This window comes from Odocoileus virginianus, chromosome 8 (assembly GCF_023699985.2).
Source record: "Odocoileus virginianus isolate 20LAN1187 ecotype Illinois chromosome 8, Ovbor_1.2, whole genome shotgun sequence".
Classification (NCBI taxonomy): Eukaryota; Metazoa; Chordata; class Mammalia; order Artiodactyla; family Cervidae; genus Odocoileus; species Odocoileus virginianus.
In genome coordinates, this window is record NC_069681.1 from 42,363,483 (window position 1) to 42,376,148 (window position 12,666).

At 36.6% G+C, this 12,666-nt stretch overlaps 1 protein-coding gene and 1 long non-coding RNA gene across 2 annotated transcripts in view; both read right to left on the minus strand.

The window, feature by feature from the left end:
- LOC139036331 (uncharacterized) overlaps nucleotides 1-4,590 on the minus strand; it is a 55,955-nt gene extending 51,365 nt beyond the window's left edge. Inside the window, exon 1 of the long non-coding RNA XR_011489064.1 lies at nucleotides 4,403-4,590. This is a non-coding gene — a long non-coding RNA (uncharacterized lncRNA). The remainder of the gene's footprint in view (nucleotides 1-4,402) is intronic.
- Nucleotides 1-12,666, minus strand: part of GPC5 (glypican 5) — a 1,486,194-nt gene that overhangs the window by 1,070,934 nt on the left and 402,594 nt on the right. The window lies entirely within an intron of this gene.

Sequence of the window (12,666 nt, forward strand, 5' to 3'; positions counted from 1 at the left end):
TGAAAGTCCATTTAAACAAATAATAAAATAAATGGAACTTACACGGCCCTGGGTATAAAATTCATGTCAAGGTGCACCTTTATGTGAAATACATATCCATAATATTTTGAGAAAAAACTTTTGAAAGCAATACCTTTATTACCCCAGGGTAAGGACTAATTTCTAAATCAGAAAGCACTAATCATAAAGTAAATGACAGATAAATTCTACTGTACAAAAATCATGAATACCTATGCATCAAAATTCACCATTAAGACAGTGAAAATGAAAATCACAGTATGGGAGATTTTTTAAACATAATTAAAGAAGGACTAGAAAAAAACAAACAACAAAAACAATAATAACCATAAGAACTCCTACAATTAAGAAAATGACAAGACAACCTAGATGAAAAGTGGGCACACCACAGAGAGGGAATACAAATAACCAGAAGCCATTAGTAATGAGGGAAATGTAAATTAAAGCAAGCAAGAGTCCACTACAAACTGACTGAACAAAACTTTTAAAGTCTGACAGTACAAATGTTAGTGAGGATGTGGACAACAAGAAGTCTCATTGCATAGAGCGAGAGGATAAATTGGGACAACCATACTAAAATGTCACATGGAATTATCTAGTAAATTTGAGAGTATGAAAAACTTATAATCCAGCAATTCCACTCCTCTGAATATACTGCAGAGATACATATGCTTATGCAACAGTATATATAATGCTCAGTGGCTAAGTCATGTCTGAATCTTTTGCACCAGGTGGCCTGTAACTCACCAAAGCTCCTCTGTCCATGGGATTTCCCAGGCAAGAATACTGGAGTGGGTTGCCATTTCCTTCTCCAGGGGATCTTCAAAACCCAAGGACGAACCCAGGCCTCCTGCATTAGTAGGTGGGTATTTACCACTGGCTTCCCAGGTGGCACAAGTGGTAAAGAACCCACCCACCAATGCATTAGATTTAAGAGAAGTGGAAGTGAAAGTCGCTCAGTCATGCCCCACTCTTTGTGACCCCGTGGACTATACAGTCCATGAAATTCTCCAAGCCAGAATACTGGAGTGGGTAGACACTCCCTTCTCCAGCAGATCTTCCCAACCCATGGATCGAACCCACATCTCTCACATTGCAAGAGGATTCTTTGCCAGCTGAACCACCACGGGAAGCCCAGATGTAAGAGAGGTGGGGTCAATCCCTAGGTTGGGAGGGAGGGCATGGCAATCTACTCCAGTATTCTTGCCTGGATAATCCCATGGACAGAGACGCCTGGTGGACTACTTTCCATAGGGTCGCAAAGAGCCAGACAACACTGAAGGGACTTAGACCAGTACTTTACCACTCAGCTACCAGGGAAGCCCCAACAGTGTATATATAACACATATATTAATATATACAAAGACAGTCCTTGACAGCATTGTTCTTAATAGTCTTGACGTGGAAACACCCAAATGTTTATCAGCAGAAGAGATGAATAAACTGTTACAGTCATAAAATATTCACAATTAAAGTGAATATGCTGCAGCTGTACATATTAAAATAGATGGAACTTACAAACATAATTTTGAGCATCAGATGTCAGAACACACACAGAAAAATACACACAGTATGATACTATTCAAAAACAGACAAAACTTTGTTATTTGCATATATAGATGAAAATATATTTATTTTAAAATGCAAAGGAATGCTTGTCAGTAAAGTCAAGAATATTAGTTACAGCTGGGAAAATGGAGAGGGTTTGTAATCTGGTAAGAGGTCCATGTTTCTTGAAAAAGATGTTTCTACAATATTAGCAAAATTCTACATTCTGATTTGATGGTATTTACATGAATTTTACTTCATATGAACTCATTAAATTACACATGTATGTTTCATGCTATGTGTCATGTTTAAGGATATATATAAATAATTCTTATTATATAATTGTAGCTATGATCACATTTATGTAAGTTTATGTAAAACTATGATAATTTTAACAACATCAATATATAAATTTCATTATTCAAAACAAATAGAAAGATTGAGTGTAGCTGCTATTTGTATCAATGAAATCTGAAGCAATATTTGTCCCACCGTAATTTGTTGAAAGTGAATATGGCCCAGAATTTGGGCTATACAGGCCCACTGGACATTCTAGGACACAATAGTGAACAAATAAAAAACTTACAGATCTCAGGAAAAAATAGTATGTGCCTTGTCTTAAAATCTTGCTCCAACAACTGCAATTTATAATAAAAAATAAACAATTTCCTTATGTCATACATCAGTTGTGGTTGGTAACAGTGTCCCCCAGATACTAATTTCTACTACAAGACTGCACAACTTATTCCAATAGCATACCCCAATAATTCAGTTACTCAAACACCCTTTCAGTTGAAATTTCTCTCAATGATTCATAAGCCACAAAAGTAGAAGTAAAAAATGAAATATTAATACTCTGGCTAGGATTATCAACACATAAATTCAATCACATATCTGTTAAAAAAAATAAGTAAACTGCTTACATAATCCAGAAAGGAAGCTAATCAAAAGAAAATTTTGAAAAATATATTCATAAGAAGTTCTTTATCACATAAAGTATAGGAAATAGAAATAATAGTGTAGCTACAGAATTTTATTTTGTGTGGCCTACAACTGACACTAATTACTATAAGTTCAATTACTTGCGGTCCTCTGTATGTTTCCAAAAAATATAACTTAAAGCCTTTCATCTGGACCTTTATCAATCTCTTTTCTCCTCTAAAATGCTTTTTAAAAAATGAACACAATTACTATAGAACCCATCAGGTTGCATTTGATTTTTCACTGTTTTTCCCCCCCAAAATTAATATTATCTTCCTACACATCATTTTACTATTCCAAAAATCGGCATTGTGGTTTCCTAAGCACGCACTTGACACTAAACAGGTTGACTGTTCTGGAAAAGAACTCGCATACTTCATTGTGATTTTATTCCATCTGGTGCAATGGTGCCATCTAAAGGCGTAACTGTGCATTTTCATCTGTATGCCTAAAGATACAACAATGTATCTAGCGAGGCTATCAAATATTAACATTTTGAGATAAGTTACCAGACAAAATGGAATAGGTTCAATATGGACCTTCCTTAAAAATGCTTAAAATCAAGATAAAATTCAAAATCAGCACAGGTAGAATAATTTGAACTGAATTAATTCCTAAATTGTGTGCGTTGATTTTTCAAAACAACAAATCTTTACACCAGTGACATAGGAGAAAAAAAAAAAAAAGATAAGTGCTGAGTACCCTTACTTCATCTTTTCTCTGATTGCCGCACCCCCTCTCCTTGTGAGGCAAGTGTTAACTGAGCCACATTCAAACGAGTTTCCTCAGGCCACACTGTTGACATGTGTGGTAGGGAAAGGATTCAGATCTGTGATCTCTGACCTCAAGGCTAACCTTATTTCCTTTCTACCACAGTCATGTCTCAGGGGAAATCCTCCCACAGCTTCAAAACATGGTGAGAGGGTGTGGCATTCTCCACTTTTCTAAGATAGCTCGCAGAAAGTGTCTTCCGTGTAGCTTTAAAATATGCATTACTACCCACCAACTGCTGGGCCGGGCTGCACCGGATGTTTTCCCGCAAAGATACACTATAAATAAAAATTGTAATAAAGTACAATCCAGGAAGCAGCTGGTTCCTGGGATGAAGGCAAACAAATGACTAAGCAGTTAATTACATTCCCCTTGATTTCAACGCTGGGTGAATTCACCCTTTCTAGAGAGAATAGGAACATTCAATGAGTAACCCCAATTGACAGCATCTTTTCATGCCTGAAACTAAACTAAACTAAATACTTTTCATACTCCTCCAATCCCCGCTGTCTAGTCACAGCTTCCCTATCATGGGAAGGAAGAAATATCTTAAAAGGAAACATCATTCCCTACTATTCTCCCATCATTCATCGATGCTTTCCTTGCATATGGAAATTCAACAAATACTTCCCAGTACCCAGCTTGTGTCATAGGCAGAGGACACATAAGTTTGAACAAACAGTCCTTACCCACAAAGAACTTACAGTAGCAGAAGGGTTAAGTGTGGGAGACAATACAGTCAAACATAAATAAATTACACATTGTAAGTTATCATTAAATATTTATTAAATATAGTCCTTTCTGGCTAAGAACGGGGCTCCCCTAGTGACAGACAACCAAGACTGCCTGCAATATAGGAGACCCAGGTTCAGTCCCTGGGTCGGGAAGATCCCCAAAGGGAATGGCAGTATTCCAGTATTCCTGCCTGGAATATTCCATGGACAGAGGAGCCTGTGGGCTAGAGTCCATGGGGTCACAAAGAGTCAGGCACAACCGAATGACTAACATTCTTTCTACACTTTTCTGGCTAACTTAGCCCTTATTGCCCCCTCGCTCTGATCGGTCTGACGTCCAGAGCACTTACTGTGTAACAGTCTGGCCAGGTAGAGGTAGGCTTCTGGAGGGAAGGGGCAGTTGTTTATCCACCTTTGCTATCCTGATATAATCCAGGAAGGACCTGGCCCAACAAGTACTTCACTACATGCCTGTGCAACAGGGGAAGTGAGAGGGAGGGGTCGGATGAGAGAAGAAGGAAGAAGTATAGGAAGTGAAACTAGAGGAGGAGGAGAAAGGGGGCATCTCATTTGAACTATTCTTCGCTTTAAGAAAAAGAAAGCACTTCTCACTTGTGAAATAATAATAATAATCTTTGCTACCTCACTGGAACCTGAGTAGAGAGCCAGAAATCAAGGCAGAGGTAAGGGAGAACTCTGGTCCCCTGAGAGCAGGAGAGCTGCTGGAGGCAGAGTCCGGTGGGAATGACAGCAGGAGGACGCTTCACATCCTGCTCACTTAGGAACCACAGCCTCCAGATTTTCATCAGGGTCCCAGGATTCAGGTGCCTTTGGAGCCAGCACACGGCCTGTGATTCCTTCTGCATCATTTTTTGGTGTGGAAAGGATACCATAAAAATGTGAGTATTAGAAGAATTCAAGGAAAGAAAGGAACACAGGAGAATAAGGAGCCGCGTCGTTTTGTCTCACTGATCCACCAAGAGCAATGCAAACTCTGGGCTGTTGTGCTTTCTCCCTTGAATGGGTAGCCTCTCTAGTTATTCTATTGCACACTCATTTCTGCCGTTCTTTTTAAACTAGTGTTGAAGACAATTAGGATAATAAGGATGCAAGTCATGTCTACGATGTTCTTGAAATCTTCCAAATGCTGACATAGAAAGAAGCAGACCCCAGGTGTTTGCCATCCTCACATATAATGGCATTCTGTCAACTGATAAAGTGACAGTAGGACACCAGCTATTAAAAACAATTGCATTCCAACAAGAACTTTAGAACAAATTCCAATATTACATTAGTAAAATACTGAATATTATGGTGTCAGACTCCTTGTCCCATATACTCTGTTGAAACTGAATTTACAAAGTCTGTAAGTGGGAGATTAGTAGATATGGATATGGATCTATCTATACAGACACATAAAGAGAAACATATAAATACAGTCATGTATGTGATAGAATGTCAAGAACACCATAGGTGTCCATGAAAACTATATTAAACCTTTCAGTTAAGGTTTCAAAACCTAATTGAAAATTGATAGGATTTAACTCTTGACAGGAGCAGGTATTTTAAATGCTAAATTAACCGAGTATCAAAAAATGCACTACTTGTTTTTAAATGATCTCGATTTCTAAATTAATTAGGTTATTTCTAATCCAAAATGTCTTACTTTCACACGAGGAGGAGTTACTGGAAGAAATTTGAATAGGATCAGTGCCTGCCACCTTTTCTAAATGCCCCGCTTTGTATCCAAGACTTGGCAAACCTCATTCTTCCCCTTCCTCCCCACTCTACCATCCCAGAGATGAAAAACACGTGTGAGGACCCTTCTGATCCTGACCTTATGTGCTCCCAGGACTAGCATCATCTTGCACCAACCACCTACTAAAGAATATGATGCTGTTCTTTGAAAGCTTTTTACTTCAGTGAGGTCTGAAAGTTCTTGCTGTCATGCTAAACAAGAGTTTGAGACTTGGCAGCCCAATCTGCGGCCGCCTCTGTACCATAGCAGCCGAAATCTTGGCAGTCAGTCAAAAGCTAATGAAAATTTCAAAGGTACAAAGCTCTTCTCACAGCACTGGAGAAGCGAGAGAGCTTTCAGCAGGATCATAACAGGTGCATCAAAGTAATCCAAAAGGAAAAAAAAAAAAGTGGCTTCTTGGACCCAGCAAAAAAATTTTAAAAAACTGTAAAAATAAACATATACACATAAACCCTGTCTTATATGTCGAAAAACTCCTTTCAATATTCAGAATGTAATTGTAAGATAATCAAAACAGATCTGCCTGAACTTTAAGAAGTCATAAGTATCAGGTTTTTTTTTTTTTTCAGATTTAAAGAACAAATGCACATGTCTATAGCTTGAAATGTCTCACTTTAGAATTTCTGCTTGAAATCACAGAAATGTAGCAGCTATGTAATATTTTGGTCTTAAACTGCACAAGGTGTAATTTTAACAAGCAAAACATATGTGAGAAACAAGGACTGTAGACTTCATTTAAGCTGTGTATTTCCTAAAAGCAATCCAAAGAGGTCAAGATATTTTATACCAATATACTCTTGGCAACTGGGAAGAACTAATACAAGCAAGAGCCCTCTGATTTTCCAACCCCTGTTTCTCCATTTCTGCCCCTGGAGTTTACGTTATTCTAAAAATTAAGTCAGTGGTGGTACAGGGCTAACAGAAATCAAGGAAGCCATCCTCTCTCTGCTGGTGGATAGGCTAGGAATGCTGAAACAGGGCAATAAGGAAGTATAGAACAGGAACTCAAACTACATGGCAACCTGTGGGATATTGGACAATATATGAAACAAAAATGGAAGAAATGCAAGCTTAGAACATGACAAATCAGAACTTAATGTTGATTCTCAGTTTCTATTTCCCCACTTGGAAAACAAAAGGAATGATACTTGTGTGCATACTGTCCTGTGCAACTCTGTGACCCCATGGACTGTAGCCCGCCAGGCTCCTCCATCCATGGGATTCTCCAGGCCAGAATACTGGAGTGGGCAGCCTTTCCCTTCTCCAGGGGATCTTCCCAACCCAGGGATCAAACCCAGGTCTTCAGCATTGCAGGCAGATTCTTTACCAGCTGAACCGCAAGGGAAGCCCAATAAACTCTACAGCAACAGCATTTTTATACTGACAACCTGGACTTCTCCAAGCGATAGTTGGAGCCTATGCTAGTGCATTTCATCTCATGTAGAACCTGCACAACATTTTCTTCATTGAAAGTACAAATCTTTTCAATTCAACACATAAAGCCAGCTTTCAGGTGCTGCGCTTCTGCCTTACTCACAGTCTGCCTGCTCCGTTCTGTTTCACTAGACTCAGCAGACTGTCTGAGAGCCTGGCTCTGGCTCATTACACAGCAGCTCCACACCGTGGCTACACTGAGAAAACGCCTGAGAGTAAAAGCAGCTTGTGTGTACTTAGATGTTTGCTGTGATGCAGTAACATCACTGAGGAAAGGAGATGTTAGCCATGTATGACTGTCTTCTATATACAGATTCGAGTGCATAGACCAACATTGGGTGTTTCCATTTAGAGCAGAATTATTTAACACAGTCTTTATTTCAGTGGATAGTAATAATGATTTTGTTTTGACCACAGCAGCATTTTATTCAAGGCAATTTGTACCAGAGAAATAAATGACCGACAATCACTACAAGAAGTAATCTCTCAAAAAATACTTTAAATATAAAGTTGCTTTGTATTTATGATATTAGGTTATAAAACTAAAGTAGGTAGCAAGTGCATGAATTTTGTAACCACATAGTTGTAGAGTTTATAGAAATAACACCAGCTTTGTAGTCAGATTTGGGTTCAAGTCTAGTCTAAGCTTAGCCATTGAAAAGTACAATCCAGAAACAAGGGAAATGAAATGGCTAGTTCTGAGACCACTTAGGAATCAAATGTAAAAAAGAAAAAAAGAAGCAGCAGAAACAAAATTGCTGGTACTTCTTGAATTATTTTCCAAAGTATAATGCTGCTTTATTAATTAATATCTGATTGAAGGCATTCGCAGTCATTTACCTAAAACAGAAATCCTTTCATTGCAATGCGTCTTCTATACATATGTGTGTGTGTCCATTTCCTTTATTGACAAGTTTGTGTTACTTATTAATTTATTATGTAACCTTCTCTTTTCACTTTGAATAAAAAGTATTGGATTTGAAAAGGAGATTTAGGGTTGTCATAAATCTGTTCAGATAATGTCTATGTGTATTTATATTATGTCAAAAAAGTAAAAGTATTGCTTCTCAAACGTAGTGGCCAAATTTTGGATACTTTTTGAAAATGAAGATAATTGGGTCAATTTTCAATGACTATGATTAATTAGGTTTTAGAGGAGGACCTAGAAGTCTATATTCTTAAACTCTAGATATATCTGATATTAGTTGGTCTCCAAGCAGGCTTGGAGAAGCACTGACTTATTAGCAAAAATATAATTCTCTTGAAAAAAAATGCATTGAATTTATTGAAACTCTGTTATAAATATAAGCTTTGATTAATGTAAAATTCTGATCATTGGTAATGATGATAATATTGCTACATCAATTAGTTCATTTGCTTGGCTTCTTTCTCCCCACGTGTGCATGCTCAGTCACTTGGGTCTTGTCTGACTCTTTGTGACCCTATGGACTACAGCCCACCAGGCTCCTATTGTCCATGGGATTCTCCAGGCAAGAATATTGGAGTGGGTTACCATGCTCTCCTCTAGGGGATCTTCCTGACCCAAAAACTGAACTCACGTTTCCTGTGTTGCAGGCAGATTCTTTACCCACTGAGCCACCTGGTAAGTCCTTCTTTTCTCCACTCCCTACCATATTGTGTATATATATCAACTTAAAAAAAAAACAAAAACCCACATTATATTTCCATCCCCCATTCCCACTAAGTAATACATGTAAAGCCTCTAGATCATTTTTAGTTAAAATTTCTATGGGACTTTCTTGTGCTCAGTGGAAACCAGGCATTTAAAAACAAACAAACAAAGGAAGCACTATTTTGGTCTACTTCTAAAATTTACTACTTAGTCTTGGAGAAGTAACTCAGCTTGTCTGAACTTCATTTCCTGTTCTGTAAAAGTGGGAAAATACATAACAGGATTATTTTAAGGATCCCAAAAGTAATTAATGGGAAAGGTCTTTAAAACAATAAAGAAGTGTTGCAAGACTGTGAAGCATTATCCCCTGTTATGCACTTACTTGAATCATGCTATTTAAGAATTAATTTTTGGTTGTTTTAATGTAAAACTTAAAGATAAAATGAAATTGAACAAAGTGAAATTAAAAATTAAAATTTTTTATTTAAATTAAATTTTAATTTAAATTAAATTAAAAGTTAAAAACAGAAACTTATTTCTCCTAATATACGGAAAAAACAATTCACTAAACAGGAAATGCATTACATTTGCCAATGACTCATACAAGACAAAACATGCAATTTAAACTTCACTAAATACTTCTCCATATATTAGTAAAAAGAACCTTAGTTCACTTTTGAAGAACAAAATGTTAATGAATTCTCATCTTCAGTTGCAAAGCTGAACAAAACTATGGTACTTAATACAAGAGGAAGATTCCTGGAAACCTCTGCCACCTAGTGTACAAAAGTCATCCTAGGGATCCTTACTCTAATTGGTCTACATGCTTGTATCTGGTCTTCAGAGAATTATCTTTGAGTGTGTCCAGGTCAGATTTGAAGTTATAATTTGGAGTGGGAATAATACACATACTGCATTTTCTAAAGAGCATCCAGCCTGAGAATCAATATAGTATTTCATTTTCATTTTAGCAGCATTGTAAATTAAAGTTCCATTTATAAGTGTTTTAATGTAGCACTAAGGGACTCTTGGGCACGTTTTAGTCTTTCATTAATATATGCCTCTTGTGTGTTGCAAGATACATGTGAACTGAATAAGTCCCTTCGACCGTTCAAAGTGCTAATTAATGATCCACTAAAGCAAAGCCTAGGGTATCTTAATGGCAGCAAAATACAACTCTTTAATTTGGAAAATAAAATATTAAATTATCCCTTCCAATAGCTCTTAAGCAAATGCATAAAATAAGTATCAAGGGATTAAAGGAAATCACAAAGATTCTTTAACCATATATTTACTGCAGAATATTTCCCTGCTGCCCATTTTCACCCTTTGAGTTAAACACTGTCAGCTCAGATTTGCATGGGGGTGGAGGGTAGACCTCAAGGGTTGTCAGTGAAGGAGTTTGTAAAGTTGTACTATTAAAATATTTCTGAAAGTAAAGAGGCAACCATAGCACATCTTCTCTCGTGGCCCTACTAACTTTTGAGCCATCCACTTCCCTGACAGTTTGCTAAAGGCAGAAGAGAGAGAAAGAGAGACAGTGGGGACTATGCTTTGCCACGCGTTTCAGAGAAGTGACGACTCCCTCAAACGCTAAAAAGTCCACAGGAGATAGTTCAGCACCACGCTTTCCCTCTCTGCTCATTTCATGACCTGCCATCAGGAGAGGAGGCAGGTAGAGCCCTCATTTCTACTTGGCCTGCAAGGTCCTGTACTGAGATCCCATCTCCTTTCCTTTAGCTGCCTCAGCCTGAATCAAAGTTCACAGCTGTACATCTCTAGAAACTTTTTAATCTAATTGGCAGGTCTTTCTTGTGCTTCTGCCCTCTTTGGGACTCAAAGTGGGCATATGACTTGTTATGCTAATGGGCTGCACAATTATTAAATTGTTCTTTGAGATCATTTCGCCCATCAAAAGCTATTAATATGAGCAGGAATTATCTAAGTCCAAATAAAAAAAAGAATAATTTATCTCTCTTTTTTTTTAATTCATCAAGTCTTTTGATGTCTCACAGTAACTAGAGGCTGACAGTGCATCAGCTAAATAAAACATTAGCCTTAAGGAAGAGATGTCAAGAAGTTCTTCCAAATTACTTGTCATGATAGGTGGTTGGTGAGCACTGGGATGAAAAATCAATGTAATAACTGCAAAGCGTGTGTTGGCACATGGGCATGGCAATGGGACTACATGGAGAAAAGATCAGCTTGAGGACAAAAATACCAGTGGCATTATGATTTCATCTTGTAATGAAAACAAGCAGGCAAACATACTGTTCAGAGATTAATTGGACCTTAAAACAGTGACTTTTCTAAATGCCAAAATCCATGGTAAGAAGTAACATATATATCACCAACCAGTACATAGATATATACATATAGCCAAGTATAGGTGGGTGTACATGTAAAACCAAATGAAAAATAATATTTATGTTTACTGAACAATATACTGTTTTATTCTGTTCTTTTTTTATTAATAATTAGAAAGCAAAGGTGGTTTTAAATTGATTTCATAACCTTCTGATGGACCACAATTCCACAATTTTAAAAATATTCAGCTATCTACAATTATAAAATTTTATTGCCAGCATGAATCATCTAGACTAATATCTCAATACTGATAGTACTAAAAAGATGTATCAGTGATAATTCTTATAAACAAAATTTTTAAAATTAACATTCTGGTTTTAATTACAATTACCAAAATCATATAATCCATTGCTAAACACTTTGTGTTTCTAAATACTTCTTACAGATAATTTTAACTATTTTTAAACCATCTGCTTTGTAAGAAGGAAGCAAAAAACACTATCAGATATTTATTTCCTTTCATGTTTTAATTGATTTACTCTTAGATTAATGGTTGTTGTTTAGTCGCAAAGAGTTGGACACGACTGAGTGACTAAGCACGCACACATGGTATAATCCACACTTTCAGAGACATTTTTTGAGACAAAGAGGGGAACTGCACATTTAAGGAACACAGCAAATATTTGTGTCATAGAAAATTATGAATGCCAGATAAAATTTGATATAATTCAAGCTAGCAAATAATTGTAAACCTAGAAATGTGTTTAAAATGTCAGAGAGCTGAGGTTTTAAAGGAAAAGTCATGTGTTCACAATGTCAGATGGGGAGGGTTTCAAAAACAAAATCAAAGAAACAAACAATAGACACTTATTTCTGAAGAAGAAGAAGAAAAAAAAAAAAAACCTGGGCCTGAATGTCTTAGAGATTTACTCCTACTCAAAATCTGGTTTAGATTTAGATACAACCACAGAGAACTGCTTTCTTACTATTAACAGTCTTGACATCTTTTCTTCAATGACCAGGCTATCAAAATCTTCCCCCATTATTTCAACACAAGGAAATTCAAACATTAGAGAAAATAGTAGCAAGATTGGCATCTAGACTAAAACCTAACAAGTAAGTAGATTGTCCCAGACTTGAATAGTAAATATAAATAAATATATATATACATAAGTTAATATGGTCATAAAAGATTATTAGGAAAAAAATTAACATTATAGTTAAGAGCTCCTGATATCTCAAGTCCTTTTTATCTTATAAAGGTCCTACATAAACACAGGAGGTAATAGAATTGAAATGTATGAAGCATATATATGATGCATAAAAATGAAAAAAATCGAATAAAAATATATCTCTTGATTTACAAATCTAAATATCTGCCAGACCATATCCTGACCACTAGAAACAAGAAAGATTAGTGTACATTTGTAAATATCCAGGAAAAATAAATTTTGTAATCTACTCTTAAAATCAATCCTATC